General features: G+C 39.5%; 1 pseudogene; it reads right to left on the reverse strand.

The window, feature by feature from the left end:
• Positions 1–8,545: 8,545 nt before the first annotated feature.
• On the reverse strand, positions 8,546–9,049 carry LOC140599536 (large ribosomal subunit protein uL11-like; annotated as a pseudogene).
• Positions 9,050–17,596: the final 8,547 nt, after the last annotated feature.

Below are 17,596 nucleotides of genomic sequence, written 5' to 3' on the forward strand. Positions count from 1 at the left end.
GTGTGCTCATTGCAGTTAAGTTAACCTAGACACATTTCTGCCTGGACACAGGATCCTGGGCTGGAGCTTCCGTGATTGTGTATTCTCTGTGGGCCCAGCCCGTGGTTTCTACTGGTGCTAGAAACATGAAGCCCCACCCTTCCACTCAAGAGCTCAGATCAGGACAGCAGCAAGGCCTCGTGTGTGGTTAGCACAGCAGGGGGATATTTGTCTTGATCTCTGATGTGAATCTTGTCTGAGAGTTCTTTGGGGAATGATGTTATGGCACCAACATCATCAATTTTTTTTCCAAAGTGTCCAGATGTTCATGACACTGTGATAGGCCAATGAAGTTGGATCATTCAGCAGTGTCTGAAACTTCCTCTTTGTCATGGAGAGCCATCGCCCAGAATGCGCTCATACCTTTTCATTCTACAGCCAGCCTCTCCTGGCTGTGCCAGTCTAAGGGAAGCAAACTTACCTTCTCTAAAAGGTTGCAGAGGTCTTTGGGGGGATCTTGGGCAGGCTAAACCAGAACCCTTATTTGCTTTGGTTGGTGGTCTCTGCCACAGAGCTAATGAGCTGCAAATACTCCCCTTCAAAAGGAAGGGCTGTGCCTTTGAAGCCTGCAGGGACCCGCCCAGAATACCACAGCTGCCAGCTGCAGGCAGAACTTCCCAAAAAGGGCCTGGAGAGCAACTCGATGGGAATCAGAGAGTGTGTCCCACCAGCCTCCACTCCGGGGCACACTCCTGCTCAAAGCCTCTCCTGTGGAAAAGGGGAACAGTTGTGCTTTGCATCTTGCATTTTGGGCATGACACAAAAAAGCATAACGAGTACCATTTGTTGAGTTATTAAATACACACCAGCCCCTACACGAAGCACCGTACATGTGTCATGTTCTCTGTTTTTCTCACAGACCTTAAAGATACAGAAGCCGGGGCACAGAGAGGTTCTGTCCTTAGACCAAAGTCACACAGCTATTAGGGGGCAGGTCCAGGACTTGACCCTAAGGCTAGCTGACTTCTAAAACCATACATCTCAACATATGGTAAATTAGTTTTATTTCTATAAAACCCTGGAAATGAGCCTTGCTCTACATGTGTCTGGGGCCCATGTGCTTAAGACCAAATAGAAATTGGTCTACGTCCAAAAGAAACCATGCTATCAGGTCAGTGATCATCTCTGAGAGAACACGGAAAAAAGTCCTCTCATTTAGATCTCTTCTTCCCCCACTTTCAGCCAGGCATCTGTTTGGTGGGAAGACTTCCGAGTATACATACTGTCAACTTCCAGTGAAATTTGGAACAATAAGGACTGTGGGTGGCATCTGGGCAGCCAGAGAGGATTTCTGCTTCCTAATGATTTCTGCGAACTAGCTGCAGGTTGCCAGCTCAGTCCCTTCCACAAGAACAGGGGGTTAGCCCAGAAGGCAAGACAGTTCAGCAGAAATGAAGAAAAGCAAGTTCTAGAAGCAGATGGAGAGCCACAGTAACCTAACAAGACCGACTGTATTGAGTATGTACCTAATGCTCAAAGCTTACAGCAACTTGTGAGCATTAAGTGCGTCCGTGTGTGTGTGTGTGTGTGTGCGTGTGTGTGTGTGTGTGTGTTGGGCAGGGGTGTCAGGGAAGAGGAAAATCTGAGAAATATAAGACCCTCAAGGCTTTTGCAAACGGGTTGAGGAGAAAGGACCAATATTATATATAAAATAACAGCCCAAAGTGTGTCACAGTGCAAATAAGTGTTAAATTATTCAGAAGAGACATAACTGCAATAGAAGGCCAGATCAGCAGGACTTAGACTAGTAAGAAGGGGCTTCATGGGGTTCGAAGAAAACTTAAGCTGGCTCTTGACCGCCGCTGGGAAGATGCAATCAGGTGCTGAGGAGGTGAGGGCATTCCCGCTGAGGAGCATCCATATGAAGACTATAAATAAAAACTGAAATCAAGTCTGCATTGTACTTTAAATCACAAGCTGTTAGGGCTCATGGGGTCTTTAGAGGCCACATAGTTAAGCCCTTCCCTTCACGGACAAAAAAAAACAGAGGCCGAGAGAAATCAAGTTGCAGGGGATGAACCCTGTAACCTCCTTGGGCTTTAGTGGATATTGGTCTCCATGGAAGTGGGATTGCTTTGTAGACAAGATCTCAGTTAACCCAATAACATCCTTGGGAACCAGCCAGAGACAGAGATAGTGGCCAGAGCAGCGGTGGTGATTTGATCCTTTGTATCATAGTGAGCTGGAAAATAACCAGGTCCCCCAAGCCTGCTCTGTCAAACTCTCCAGCCACAAAGCAATTGAAAAGGGATGCTGTTTGAAGGGTGGGAAATAAGGAGACACCTTTGCCTCCCAACTGGCCTCCAGGCGCTCACTCTTGCTCCTGTTTAGCGAAATCTGTTCAGCACACTGCAACTAAGTATAATTTTATACCATGAAATTCACCCATGTTAAGTGTAAAGTTTGATGAAAATTGAGTAACTGGACATAGTCCTATAAATATGACCACACTCAAGATGTAGATGTTTCCAGCACCATGAAAATTTCTCTCATGCAACCAACTGTTGAATACCTTCCTGCCTGACACTTGCCCCAGGCAACCGCTGATGGGTTTTCTGTCACTAGTTTCCCCTTTTCTAAAATTCCATATAAATGTAATGAGGCAGCATGTGGTCTTTGATTTTGCCTTCTTTCACTTACCGTGATGCTTTTGAGATTTGTCCACAATGCATGGATTCACGTTTCATCCTTTTTAGTGCTGAGTAGCACGTGGATATTCCCCAAGCTGCTTACCCACTCACCAGTAGATAGACGTTTGATTTCTTTCCCATTTTAAATTATTTTGAATACAGTTTCTATGAACATTCAGGTACAAGTCCTTGTGTGGACATACGTGTTTATTTCTCTTGGGTAAATATCTGGGAGTGGGATTGCCAGGTCATAGGGTGAGTGTCTGTTTAATTTGATAAGACACTGCCAAACTGTTTTCTGAAGTGGCTGTAAGCTTTTGTGATCCCTGGGGCACCTGGGCGGCTCAGTGGCTGGGTGTGCCTTCTGCTCAGGTCATGATCCCAGCGTCCTGGGATCAAGCCCCATATCAGGCTCCCCGCAGCTCAGTGGCTGGGTGTGCCTTCTGCTCAGGTCATGATCCCAGCGTCCTGGGATCAAGCCCCATATCAGGCTCCCCGCAGAGAACCTGTTCTCCCTCTGCCTATGTCTCTCCCCCTTTCTGTGTGTGTCATGAGTAAATAAATAAAATCTTTAAAAAAAAAAGATTTTGTGTTCCCTCTGACAATGTGAAAGAGCTCTGGTTATTCCACATCCTCACCAACACTAGGCCTTATTGGTCTTTTTAACCTGACCTATTTTAGTGGGTGTGCAAGAATATCTTGTTGGCGCTTACTATGAAGTTATGTCCTAACTAGCAATGCATCTTTTCATATATTTGCTGACTTTTTTTTTTTTTAAGATTTTATTTATTCATTAGAGAAAGAGAGGCAGAGACACAGGCTGAGGGAGAAGTAGGCACCATGCAGTAAGCCCAATGTAGGACTCGATCCCGGGACCCCGGGATCATGACCTGAGCCGAAGGCAGACTTTCAGCAGCTGAGCCACCCAGGCATCCTAGCTGACCTTTCTTACATCTTCTTTTGAAAAGGATGTATTCAAATTGCCCATTTTTTACTGGTTGCTTACTGAGTTATAAGAGTTCTCTTATGTATTTTGAATACAAATCCTATTCATAAGTATGCTTTGCAAATATTGTTTTCTCAGTGACGTGTCTTTTGTTGTCTTACTTGTATCTTTTGAAAGGTAAGAGGTTTTAATTTCATTTTTTAGAAGATTTTATTTTTAAAGTAATCTCTATACCCAATGTGGGGCTCAAACTCATGACCCTAAGATCAAGAGTTGTACGCTCTACCAACTGAGCCAACCAGGTACCCCAAAGGTTTCAATTTTAGTGAAGCTAATTTTATTAACTGATGTGTACTTTCTGGATCTTTATGAAATTTTTTGCTTAACCTAAGGCAATGAAGATTTTTTTTTATATTTTCTTCTAGTTGTCATTTCATGTTTAGCTCTACTCATTTTGAGTCAATATTTCTGCACATTTTAAGGTAAGGAACAAGGTTTAGTTTTTTAAATGCAGATATTCAGTGGTCCCAGCAGCCCAGACTATTTTTTTCAAAGTGTCTTGCCTTGCCACCTTTGTAAAAAATCAATTGATCATCCTTAAGACAGCGGAACTATTCTTCTTTTATTCTTTTAAGATTTTATTTATTTATTCATGAGAGAGAGGCAGAGACACAGGCAGAGGGAGAAGCAGGCTCCATGCGAGGAGCCTGACGTGGGACTCGATCCTGGGACTCCAGGATCACATCCTAGGCCAAAGGCAGGTGCTAAACCGCTGAGCCACCCAGGGATCCTGGAACTATTCTTTATGATATTGTTGGATACTTGCCTCACATTTGTCAGAATCTATAGAATGTACAACACCAAGGGTAAGACCTAATGTAAACTATGATCTTTGGGTGACAATGATGAGATCAATGTAGTTCTAACAAATGAACTGATCAAGTCAGTTCCAACAAATGTACCTCTCTGGTACAAGATGTTCATAGTAGGTTAGGCTGTGTACCTGTCAGAGTAGGATATATATGGGAACTTTTTTTACTATCCACTCACTTTTGCTATGAACCTAAAACCACTCTAAAAAATAAAATCTATTTATAAAAAAGAGAAAAAAAGTCTATTTTTTAAAAAGATTTATTTATTTATCTGAGAGAGAGAGAGAGCAGGAGCAGGAGGGACAGAAGGAGAGAGAATCCCAAGCATACCCTGAGCTGAGTGAGGGGAGTGCACTGTGGGGCTAGACCCCAGGACTCTGAGAGCCAAAACCAAGAGTCAGACTTTTAACCAACTACACCACCCAGGTGCCCTTAGTCTTTCTTTCTCTCTCTCTCTCTTTTAAACAGATCAATTGACTATATATGATATGGGAGTCTATTTCTTTTTTTTTTTTTCTAAAGATTTTATTTATTTATTCATGAAAGACACAGAGAGAGAGAAGCAGAGACACAGAGGGAGAAGCAGGCTCCAAGCAAGGAGCCGGATGTGGGACTCGATCCGGGGTCTCCAGAATCACACCCTGGGCTGCAGGCGGCGCTAAACCGCTGCGCCACCGGGGCTGCCCTGGGAGTCTATTTCTGACTCTCTAATCCATTCCACTGATCTGTCTATATTTATTTCAATACCATATATCTTGATCACTATGAGTCATGACAAGTTTTAAAATCAGATAATGTAAGTCATCCAACTTTGTCCTTCTTTTTCATAACTACTTTGGCTACTCTACGCATTTTGTCTTTTTCATATAATTTTAGCATCAGCATATTAGTTTTTTCAAAAATACCTTCTAGGATTGCTTGAATCTACAGGTCAGTTTGGGGAGAATTACCATCTTAATCATATTGAATATTCCAATTCATTAACACATAATCCATTAACATAGAAGCCATTTAATTAAGTCTTCCTTTGTAATGGCTTCTAGTTTTCAGCATACAAATCTTACACATCTTTTGTTAAATCTATTTCTCAGTATTTTTCATGCTATTGCAAATAAAGATTTTAAAAAATTTTTTTCTAAATTTCCATTGCTAGTATATAAAAATAAGATTAGGGGTCCCTGGGGGGCTCAGTCGGTTAATCATCCAACTCTTGATTTCAGCTCAAGTCTTGATCTTAGGGTTGTGAATTTGGGCCTCCACATCTGGTTCCACACTGGGTGTGGAGACTTCTTTAAGGAAAAAAAAATCCACATTGGGCTCCATACTGAGTGTGGAGTGGAGCCTCAGTATGGAGCCTTTTATAAAAAAAAGATTAATTTCCATATATTGACCTTATATCCTGAGATCTTGCTAAATTTATGTGTTAGTTCTAGTAGCTCTTCTGTAGAATCTTTGGGATTTCCCTCATATATAATTATGTTATCTTCAAAGGAAGTTTCACTTCTTCTTGTCCAATATACATGCATTTTATTTCTTTTCATTGACATATTTTACACTGGCTACAACCTCTGGGACAATGCTAAATACTAGTGATGAGAGAAGTTATCTTTGCCTTTAAGGGAGAAATCACCAAACTTTCCACCTTGGAGTAAAATGTAGGTTTTAAAAGATCTCTTCAATTAGGTTGAAAAAGTTCCCTCCTATTCCTAATTTGCTGAATGTTTGTGTGTGTGTGTGTGTGTGTGTGTGTGTTTTATGGAAGGGTATCCAACTTGACAAAAGCTTTTCTGCATCTATTGAAATGATCATATTGTTTTCCTTCTTTATTCTGTTAATTTGTTGAGTTACACTGATTGATTTTGAAATGTTAAGCCCATCTTGCATTCCTGGAATAAATTCCACTTGGTCATGATGTATTACCTTTTTTTATATGTCACTGGTTTTATTTGCTAATATTTTATGAAGGATTTTTATGCTTCTATTCATGGGGGATGTTGCTCTATAGTTCTTTTTTTTGTAATGTCTTTATCTGGTTTTGGAATCAGGGTTATACCAGCCTCATAAAATAAGTTGGGAAGTGTTCCCTCCTCCTCTATTTTCTTAAAGAATTTTTGTGGGCCTACTATGATTTTTTTTTTTCTTTAAATGTTTCATAGAATTCACCAGTGAAGCCATCTGGACTTGAAGTTATCTTTGTAGATGAAGTTTTAACTATGAATTCAATTTCTGTATTTTATATAGGCCTATTAAAGTTTTCTGCTTCTTTCTAAATCACTTTTGGCAATTTTGGTCTTTCAAGGAATGTGTCCATTTCATCTAGGTAGTCACATCTACCGACTTAAAGTTGTCCTCAATATATCCTTATTATTCTTTTCATGACTACACAGTCTATAGTAATATTTTTTCTTTCATTCCTCATATTGTTAATTTGTATCTTATCTCTTCTTGTCTTGATCAGTCTGATGATAGTCCCACAAATTTTACTGATAATTTCAAAGAACCAGCTTTTTTATTTTTATTTTCTCATTGTTCATCTTCTATTTCGCTGAGTTCTGGTCTTTATTATTTCCTTCCTTCTATTTACTTTGGGCTTAATTTCTCATTTGCTAACATCTAAAGTGATGAAGTTAGGTAAGTAATTTTAGGGTATTTTTTTCCTGATATGAGCATTAGGCCTATACATCTCCCTTTCCACATTGCTCTAGGTCCATCCCATAATTTTTTGAATAAATTACTAATTTTAGAATATTTTTAGACTTAAAGAAAAGTTGCAAACATAGTACAGAGTTTCCATATACCCCTCACCCTGTTGCCAACTACTATTTACACTTCACATTGCTATGGTAGATGTCACAACTAAGGTATCAACATGAGTGTATCATTATTAAGTGAATCAACACTTTCTTTGGATTTCACAAGTTTTTCCCTAAGTTCCTTTCATTTTCCAGAATCCCATCCAGGATATTCCATTGTATTTAGTCATCCTCCTGACTTAGCTTCTCAGATTCTTTGCTTTTGATGACCTTGACTGTTTTGAGGAATACCAGTAAGGTATATTGTAGACTATCTCTCAGCTTGTCTTTTTCAGGCTAGAGTGGTTGTTATGGATTTTGAGGAGAAAGATCACAAAGGTAAAGTGCCATTCTCATCACGTCATATCAAGGGTTTTTATCAGCATGGCTTATCAATGACAATGTTAATCTTGATCAGTTATCTGGGGTTGTGATTGTCAGGTTTTTCCACTAAAGTTGCACCCCATCTCCCTCTCTTACAATCCCTTTCCATACTTTATTCGACAGCTCATACTCAAGGGGCTGGGGGTAGCATTCATATAATTTATCTGGAATTCTTCTGTACAGAGGACTTGTCTCTTCTCCCACATTTATTTATTCAGTCATTGATTTATATCAACACAGATTCATGGATATTTATTTTATATTTTGGCCATAATCTAATACTGCATTACTGGTTTTGTATCTCAGATTGTCCCAGCTTTGGACATGGGAGCTTTTTTAGTTTCTTCCTGTATCCCTTCCACCTGCCCCTATCCTGATTTTTGAGCATTTCCTTACTCTCTAGTGAAAGATGTTCTAGGTTCATCTTGTATATCCCCTGTTCCAGTCCTACAATCAGCACTGCTTTAGTAGCAGCCCACAAATTTCAATGTGTTACATTTCCATTATCATTTAATTCAAAATGTCTTCTAATTTCTACTATGACTTCTCTAATTATTGGATTATTTAGAACTGTGGTATTCAATTGCCAAATATATGGAGTTTTCCTAATTATCTTGATTTTTTTAAAAGATTTTATTTATTTATTTGACAGAAAGAGAGAGAGAGAGAGAGAGAGAGAGAACAAGCAGGGGGAGCAGGAGAGGGAGAGAGAGAAGCAAGACCCTGGGATTGTGACCTGAGCCGAAGGCAGACACTTAACTGACTGAGCCACCTAGGCTCTATTGATTTCTAATTTAATTTCACCGTAATCAGAGAACATATTCTCTATGATGTCAATCTTTGTTGTTGTTGTTGTTGTTGTTGTTGTTGTCAAATGATCCTTTATTGAAATATTTTCCTTTGTAGTTCTAAACTAACTAGGCATTCCACTGCACCACTACTGATGTCATCTGTGATGTCATGAGGACAGCAACCAACAACACTACAGCCCACAGCCTGGGCAGTCCTCAGAATGTTTTTAATGGTTCCAGAGAGTTCTCTGGCTAAAGATCAGTGCCACATCTGTCAGACAATGTTGACGATCTCATCAAAAGTGAGATTTCCACCGTGCTTAATGTTTTTCTGCTTCCTTCTGTCTTTTGGTGATTCCTTGAGGGCTTTATTAATCAGGGTGGAGACAGAAGGTACCACTTCAATCTGGGCCTATCTGTTCATAATGGTCAGTTTCACTGTAATCCTCAGACCCTTCCAATGTCATCACCAAACTTTTGGATATAGACCCAAGGGACTTATCTTGGGGACCAGAGTAGACATGGCACTGACTTCCTCACCAGCGCACCTCAGGTATATGATTTTAATATGGTTGGTATTGAATTTAGGTGACATGGTGGAGGTGGCTGGTGTTAGATGAACCCAGATTTGGGAGCACTAAAGACAGTTGCTCCTTCACCCCCTCCCAGCTGAAAGCCAAAAGGCTATGATGTCAACCTTTTTAAATTTAAAATTTGCTTTATGACCCACCTTATGATCTGTCCTGGCAAACACACCACGTACCCTTGAAAGGAATATATATTCTGTCATCATTCAGTGTAATATTCTATAAATAACAATGCAACCACAGTGATTGACATTGTTGTCCAAATCAGTTTTTTATTGATTTCTTGATCTCATTTTATCAATTGCTGGGGAGAGATGATAAAATTACCAATGACTGTGGAATTTTCTATTTCTCTCTTTAATTCCATCTATTTTGTTGCATCTATATTGAAGCTTTTTTATAGGCATATATATTTTTTCAAGTAAAGTCATAGTGAAATGACCCTTCTTATCATTGTGAAATGTTTCCCTTTGGCTCTAGTAATACCCTTTGTCTTGAATTCTCCTTTTTCTGATATTAATGTAGCCACTTAAGCTTTCCATCTTAGTGTTCACATTGTATTTTTTTCATCCATTTACTTTCAACATATCTGTCTTTAGAATGTGTGTCTCTTATAGACAACATATAATTGGATCCTATTTTCTTCAATATGATAATCTATATCTTTTAAATGGAGTATTTTAGTACATTAATATTTAATATAATTATTGGTAGGGTTTGATTTGGAGCTACCATTTAGATTTGTTTTTTTATATTTTTCCTCTGGTTTTTGTTTTGTTCTACTGTTCCTCCAATCCTATTTTTTTTATTTTTTCAACTTTTTTTAAGATTTAATTTTAATTTTCCTGTCACATTAGCTTTTATTCTTTGCATTACTTTTAGTGGTTGCCATAGGAAATATAATACATATCCCTAATTTTTTACAAAATGGGTTAGCTTACAGTTAACATGGTTCTATTTCACACAAATTATTTAAACCTTGCAAGGGGCACCCGGGTGGCTCAGCCAATTAGGCAACCAACTCTTGGTTTCAGCTTAGGTCATGGTCTTGGGTTCTAGGGTCAGGCTTCAGACTTGGCATAGAGACTGCTTGGGTTTATCTCCCTCTCCCTCTACACCCTCCCTGCTCATTACCTTGATAACCTGGCCAACTTGATGGGCCACACACAGCTTGTGTCCATTGTGGCTGCTTGGCAGCATTTGTTTGGAGAGCTAACTTTAATTCTTGTAGGATATTTTCACTGAAGTGAATTCTGTGTCAACAGTTTTCTTTCTTTCTCTACTTGAAAGATATTCTACTCTTCCAACTTCCATGTTTTTTAGTGGGAAATGAAACCTAAATGGAATTGTTCCCTTTATGTAATGTATCGTTTTTCTTTTGCTGTCTTCAAGATTTACTTTTTATATTTGACTTACCACAATTTTGCTATAATGCATTTTTAAATTTGTTTATTTATTTATTTATTTATTTATTTATGCCCTGTTCTTCACTTTGGATAATTTCAATTGCTCCATTTTCAATCACTTACTATTTCCTTTGTTATCTCCACTGAATGTTAAGTCCATTCATTCTTGATATTGTATTTTTCAGTACTAAAGTTTCCACTTAGATTTTTTTTCTTTTGCTAACTACTTAGGTTTTTTTTTTAAAGATTTATTTATTTATTTGTTCATGATAGACATATTGAGAGAGAGAGAGAGAGAGAGAGAGAGAGAGAGATGCAGAGACACAGGCAGAGGAAGAAGTTGGGAGCCCGTCGCGGGACTCGATTCTGGGACTCCAGGATCGCGCCCTGGGCCAAAGGCAGGTGCCAAACCGCTGAGCCACCAAGGGATCCCCTACTTAGGTTTTTAAAAAAATCATTTTTCTTTCTCTGTTGAGACATCCTATCTTTTCATTCATCATGAGCATATTTTCTTTTACTTCATTGAGGATAGTTATAGTGCCATTTTAAAATCCTGTGTGCTAGTTCCAATATCTGGGTCATCTCAGGGTTGTTTTCAGATTTTCTTTTTTCTCAAGAATATGTTCCAAATTCATGGCTTTTTGTATGTCAGATAAATTTGAGTTGTATACTGGTCGTTGTAAATATTTATGGAAAGTTATGGAAATTTGTGATTCTGTTTTTTCTTCCCTCTGATAAGAACCACTAACTCTGTTTCTTGGGTAGCAGTCCCTGTGTCCTGTGTCTGTTCAAGTATCTTTTTCTTTAACTGAATCACTGTCAGTCTATTTTGTAAATGTATGGTATGAGGGATCATTGAGAAATATGGGTAATCAGAATTTGGGATCCTCTTTGGCTCTTTCCCTTCCATGATTCCTCCACTCTCTTTAGCAGCCACAATTTCTCTGGCTTCAATTTCCTAGTTTCCTAGCCCAGAGAGATTCCCGTTTTTACACAAGCACTCTGCCATCTCCAGCATCACAGCACTACACTTATTTTCATGGGAAAAGCCACAAAAATGAGAACTTACTTTAGGAAAAAAAACTCCCCTCCTCTGAGAGCATACTTCCATGAAAGGTCTATCTGTTCCTGTTGATTTTCTACTGCTTCATGTAGCTGCATTTTTTTAACTACTTGTCCAGATTTTTAGTTGATTTTTACAGGCAACACAGTCTGGCAAGACCTTACTCTGTCATTACTAGGAGCAGAAACCACTGGATATTTTAAAGAACAAATATCATGTCACTCCTACGGTGAAATTTCAGAAACATCTTATCATTGACCCTAGAACTAAGTCCAAAGTCCTTAGTGTGACCTTTAGTTAAGCTCCTGAGCAGAAAATAGGAGGCACCTTCAACTGGAATTTAAAGACAATTTAATAAAGAGACTGTTTATAGAAGTTAAAGGAACAAAAAGAGAGATTAAGGCACTTGGGACTAGGAAAAAGTAGGAAGTCATTGTGACTGCTAGGCTTTAATGAGCAGAATGAACAAAGGGTGTTACCAAAACCAATAAAACTAGGGCCATAGAAGTGGGGCCACTCAACAGGAAATGTTATTATAAGATACAGTTATTGCCAGAACCTCAGCACCCAAGCAGGGTGAGAGTAGGAGAAGAAATGCCATGCCTTCTTTGCCCCATATTCTCTGATCTCCGACTCATGCTTCTGTTGCCCAGACCCAACTGGAAGTCAGAGGTCTATGTAGCCCAGGTGATGTAACTTTTAGTTTTGAGCCTCTGGGGGCTGCAGAGCACGGCAGAAAAGGACCTACTCTAGCTCATTCTTACCCCTATTGTTTCCTTCAACACAGCCATATGAGACATCTTGCAGTTCCTCAAATAACTCTTCTCCAGCCTCTGTCACATGATGTTCCCTCTATGAATGTTCTTCCCCACCTCTCTCTCCCTCTCTCTCTCTCTCTGCCAACTTCACTGCTATTCAGCTCCTGTTGTCAGCTTACACCTAAATTCCTCAGGGAGATCTTTTATGACTCCCTAGACTACATAATGACTCCTTTTTGTATATTCCTAAGCTCCCTGTACTTCTCTGTTACAACACCATGCTCATTAGTGACTAATTAGTCTTGTGTTATAATTTAATTATTTCTCTAACATCTGCCTTCTTTAAGAAACTGTGGGCTCAAGGAGTGACTTCAGGAGGACAGGAGTGATTTCTGTTTTGCTCACCAATCTACCTGCAGTGCTAGCGCAGGATCTGGCACACATAGTGCTCAATCAGCACATGTGGATGGAGGAATCAACATGTCTGTCTCTTGCTGGAATATGAGTGAGATGACTGTGTACTATTAATAACTGAATCACCATCTCTTAGCATGGTGCCTGCCATAATATGTCCTCAAAAAATGTGATTGTATATATTCATAAACAAATAAATAAATAAAACCATTTATATTTTAAACCTATACCACACTTGAAAGTAATGAGTCCTATTAACTGAATACTCACTGTGAAAAGAAGCCCTGTCCTTCATTTGTCCTAAAATTGCCTCTTTCAAGCTTTAGAGGCTGTCCTTCTGCTCCCCAGTTTTCAGATTTTCAGATTAGTTTGTGTCTACCCCCCACCATGGTTTTGCAGGCTTTACTTCCCCTATCTTACACATGTTTGACTTTCCAGATTAAAAAAAAAAGCCTCATCTCTATAGTCTCTTTACACTTGGTCAGACTTTAGCCCCGAGAATACTTTATTCCTTTCTTCTAGAATTTCTCAAACTCTGTCACATATTATTAATCAAGGAAGATCAGAAATGCCCGTAGCACTGTGTTCAAATGCCAGATTCTTGCATCAAAAAGGATAATAAGACTTTCTCTTTCTTTCCAGTCTTTGTCATGATAAGCAAGTCAATCAAATCCTTGGAGAGTTGGTTTCTTCATCTATGACATAGGAGCAATATTGTCTGTGTCAATTATACATTGTTGAGTAACAAACCACACAAAAGTTTAGTGGATTTAAACAACCATTTTATTTGCTCATGATTCTGTGAGTCCAGTTTTGGGTTGGGTTCAGGTGACTGTTCCTCTACTGTTCTTCCTGGGGTCACTCACTTAGCTACAATCAGCTGGCAGATCAGCTGGAGGCTGGTTGGTGTAGGGCCTCAACTGAGACAACCTGTCACAGTGATAGGAAGTCCCATCCTCCATAGACAGGTCCTGGCTTCTTCACCTGATAGCAAAAGAGTTCCCAACAACAAGAGTAGGCAAAACCCCAATATATAAGCACTTTAGTAGCCTATGTTTGCATCATATTTACTAATTTTCCATGGGCCGAAGCAAGTCATAAGGCTAAAGCCAGAACCGTTGTCAAAAAAGCTACACAAATAGATATAGGAAGAATGGTTAATTGAGGACCATTACTATAACAATCTACCATACTTGTTTACCTCAGAGAACTAAGTAAGGATCAGATGAGATGGTACTGGCACACCACAATGTACAATGCAAATTATTATTTTATCAGTGAATGTAATTCAATCATTTTAATTTTATTTGTTTATCTAGGGGTATTTCAATGACCCCAATGAAATTCAAGTCCTTTTGGAATGGTGTTAAGGGTTAAATTGTATTCCCCCAAAAAGATATGTTGAAATTCTAACCCCCCAGTACCTCAGAATGGGACCTTATTTGGAATTGGGTCACTGCAGATGTAATTAGTTAAGATAAGATCACATTGGAGTAAAGTAGGCTCTTAAACAGTGTCTTATGACAAGATGGACATGTAAAGACACAGAAATAAATACACAAGGAGAGCACCAGGAAAACAAAGGTAGGGATTAGAGTTATGATGCCACAAGCCAAAGAACATCTCAGGCTACCAGAAACTGGAAGAGGCAGGGATGAACCCTCCCCCTAGAGGGTTCAGAGGGAGCATGGCTCCCTCAGCACCTTGATTTTGGACTTCTAGCCTCCAGAACTCCAAGACAAAAAAATTTCTATTGTTTTAAGCCACCCAGTTTATGGTACTTTGTTACTGCTCCCCTGGGAAACTAATATAGATGGTAAATATCTTTAACCCCCATCAGCTTCATCTAAAGAAGAGTGAGATAGAATGAACCAAGAGTATCTGATTGAGAGTCAGAAGTGCAGGCCACTCATCATCTACCAAACTTGAACAAGTGACTAAACCTCTCTGGGCCTTAGTTTCCATATGAATGTTCACAATGAATGTGCAGGAAGAGGGTTGCAGTCAATCCATGTTTGTTAAAGTATGGTGTGTGTATACTATGGTAAGGTACTTGGGATAATTTTACATGGGTACAAGGGGAAACATTTTTTTAAAGAAATCTGCGTTTTTATTAAGATTTATTTATTTATTTTAGAGACAGAGAGTGGGAGGGGAAATGGGCAAAGGGAGAAGGAGAGAGAGAATCCCAAGCAGACTGAGTGTGGAAGCTGACACAAGGCTCAATCTCACGACCCTGAGATCATGATCTGAGCTGAAATCAAGAATAGGTATTTAATTGACTGAGCCACCCAGGTGCCCTAAAGGGAAACATTTTTAAATTTTAATGATTAATGTTAATTATCGTTATCTTGAATATGTGCAAGCAAGGCTGGTTTTCCATTTATTCTGGTAATATAAAAACATCCAGCTTTTTAAAGTCTCAACTGAAATAAAGTTATGAGTAAATAATAGAACAGTTGGCATATGTATTTGTCAAAAACTGTGAAAGTGGTGTGTGAAAGACTGACATTTGGGGAAACACTGAATTATACATTCTCAAGGATCCTTCCAGATGGAATTATACATTCTCAAGGATCCTTCCAGATGGATTTTGTGCTTCCATAAAGATGCCCACTAGAGAAGAACACAGGTAAGACTCTAGAGGAAGACAGGTAGGCAGTTAATGGAGGGATGAGGGAGGCATAGACATTTCTGAAAGAACCCAAGAGGGGCAGCAGACCACTTGGTACTCTTGGGAAGCATCTTCTGATTCAGGACCTGTTTACTCCATATCCATCATATATCCTTCCCCAAAGCCACCATCTCACTAGGTGTCCTTGCCAGGCTATCTAACCCTTTTTAAGTTTCCATGACTGGAAGTCCCAGGTCCTGAGACACAAGCCACCTCCTCACTCAAGAGGCAAATAGTAACAACTATCAAGTCGGGAATCTGGAGAACCTTATAAGTTGGACTTGGCTCTGTGCTGTGTTCTGGTTTTCTACTCAGATATAATATGGGGTCACATTTGATTATACGTGGCAGTTGGCAGTTGAAGAAAGGGCAAGGAGCATAAAGAGGCCTGAGTCAGAGCCTTGTAGGAGACTCTCAGTGCCGGAAGAAACCTTGGAAGTCATCTAGCCTCCTCTAGTGTATCCCCATCAGATGTCACCCAGCTCCTGCTGAACATAATCATTGCCATGATACCCCTTCCGTTGTCAAATGGCACTTAGCATTAGAAGTGTCTTTTTCTGTGACAGGGTGCAGTCTCCCTCCTCATAATTTAGATTTTTTAGTCGGAGGGACCCTCAAGCAATCATCTGTTTAGTCCCTGCCTTTTATCAAGGCAGGTGTTATTATCTACACTTTTTTGCAGGAGACAATGGAGACCCAGAGAGGTTAATGGCAGAGAGGAGACTCCCCATTTCCTGTGCAGTGATGTCCCATTATGCCACAGTGTTTCCTTTACCTTCTGACTGAGCTCTTACAGCTGACTGGACCAAAAAGCCATCGATTCTTCTTTCCTGTCAATGCAGACATCTCTTACTCAGCATATTTGATATGTGACAATTTTTATTATCTTCCCACCACCCACTGTGCTAGCTTTACCCTCCACCAATCCTAGGAGAAACTCTAAAGCCTACTTTTAAATATACCTGTCTCATTTCTATTTCATTTTTGGCACTGACTTGGTTTGGGGATTCTCACCTATTGGTCCTTGGTCTGCATATAGTATCTCCACGCAATAAGCCCTTCTTCCAGCCAGCAACTCTCCACATACTTGACATGATCCTACTCACAGTCATATAAATCTTTTCTTCTGTAGATTAAGTATGCTCAGTTCCCCAAGCTGTTCCCTGAGGACATAGCTCCCAAATCTCTGAATACCTTTGCTGGGTCTTCTAGAGTGCTCCAATATGTGGTGCTCAGAACTGAACACAATATTATAGCATAGCTGTAATGTCACCACTATTATCTGGCCACTGCACTTCTGTTAATGCAGCAGTAACTTCTTGAGCAGCCACAGGATACTCAGGACTCTTGAACTTGCAGTCAACTAGATCCCTAAATTATGAATCACTGTTAAACTAGACTTTCCATACCTTTACTTGTAAAATGGATACTTTTTAACCTAATTTTCGAAGTCTCAGGTATTCATGTGGATTACATGTTCAGGTCTTTAATTAAATATTATCTTCTTGGTGAGGTCTTCTGGACAAGCCCAAGGAAGTCAGGTGTCTGCCTAAACACACTTCTCTAGAATTCCCCCATCCACTTCTCTGCTTAGTTTTTCTCTATAGCATTTACCAACATTGACATACTATTTAATGCAGTTGTTTATTCTTTTGTTAAATCTGTCTTCCTCCATTAAAATGTAAACTCCAAGAAAAGAGGGCTTTTCATTGTTTTGTCCATTACTAACACCCTCATAGAGATAATAGTTTGTGGCACACAGTAAGCATTCAATAAATCCTGATTGTATCAATAAGTGAATAAAATATAGGTGGATGAGTCCTAACAAATACCATAGGCCAGGTAACTTAAACAACAGACATTTATTTTTTCACAGTTCTGGAAGCTCAAAAATCAAAGATCAAGGGCCAACAGCATTCAACTTCTGGTAAGGGCTCTCCTCCTGCAGACAGCTGCCTTCTCACTATTTCCTCACACCGTGGCCTTTATTTGGTGTGTGTGTGTGTGTGTGTGTATAGATTTTTTTTTCTCTCTCTCTTTATAAGGCCACCAATCCTATCAGAGTAGGACCTCATCGTTATGACCTCACTTAAACTTAATTACCTCCCAAAACCCATCTCCAAAGACAGTCACATTGGGGGTTGGGGCTTCATCATGACTTTTGGGTGGACACAATTTACTTCATGGCAGTAAGACATTAGAGATAACCTAATCAAACCATTTATACAGATAAGGAAACT

The sequence above is a fragment of the Vulpes vulpes genome, chromosome 7 (assembly GCF_048418805.1).
Source record: "Vulpes vulpes isolate BD-2025 chromosome 7, VulVul3, whole genome shotgun sequence".
NCBI lineage: Eukaryota > Metazoa > Chordata > Mammalia > Carnivora > Canidae > Vulpes > Vulpes vulpes.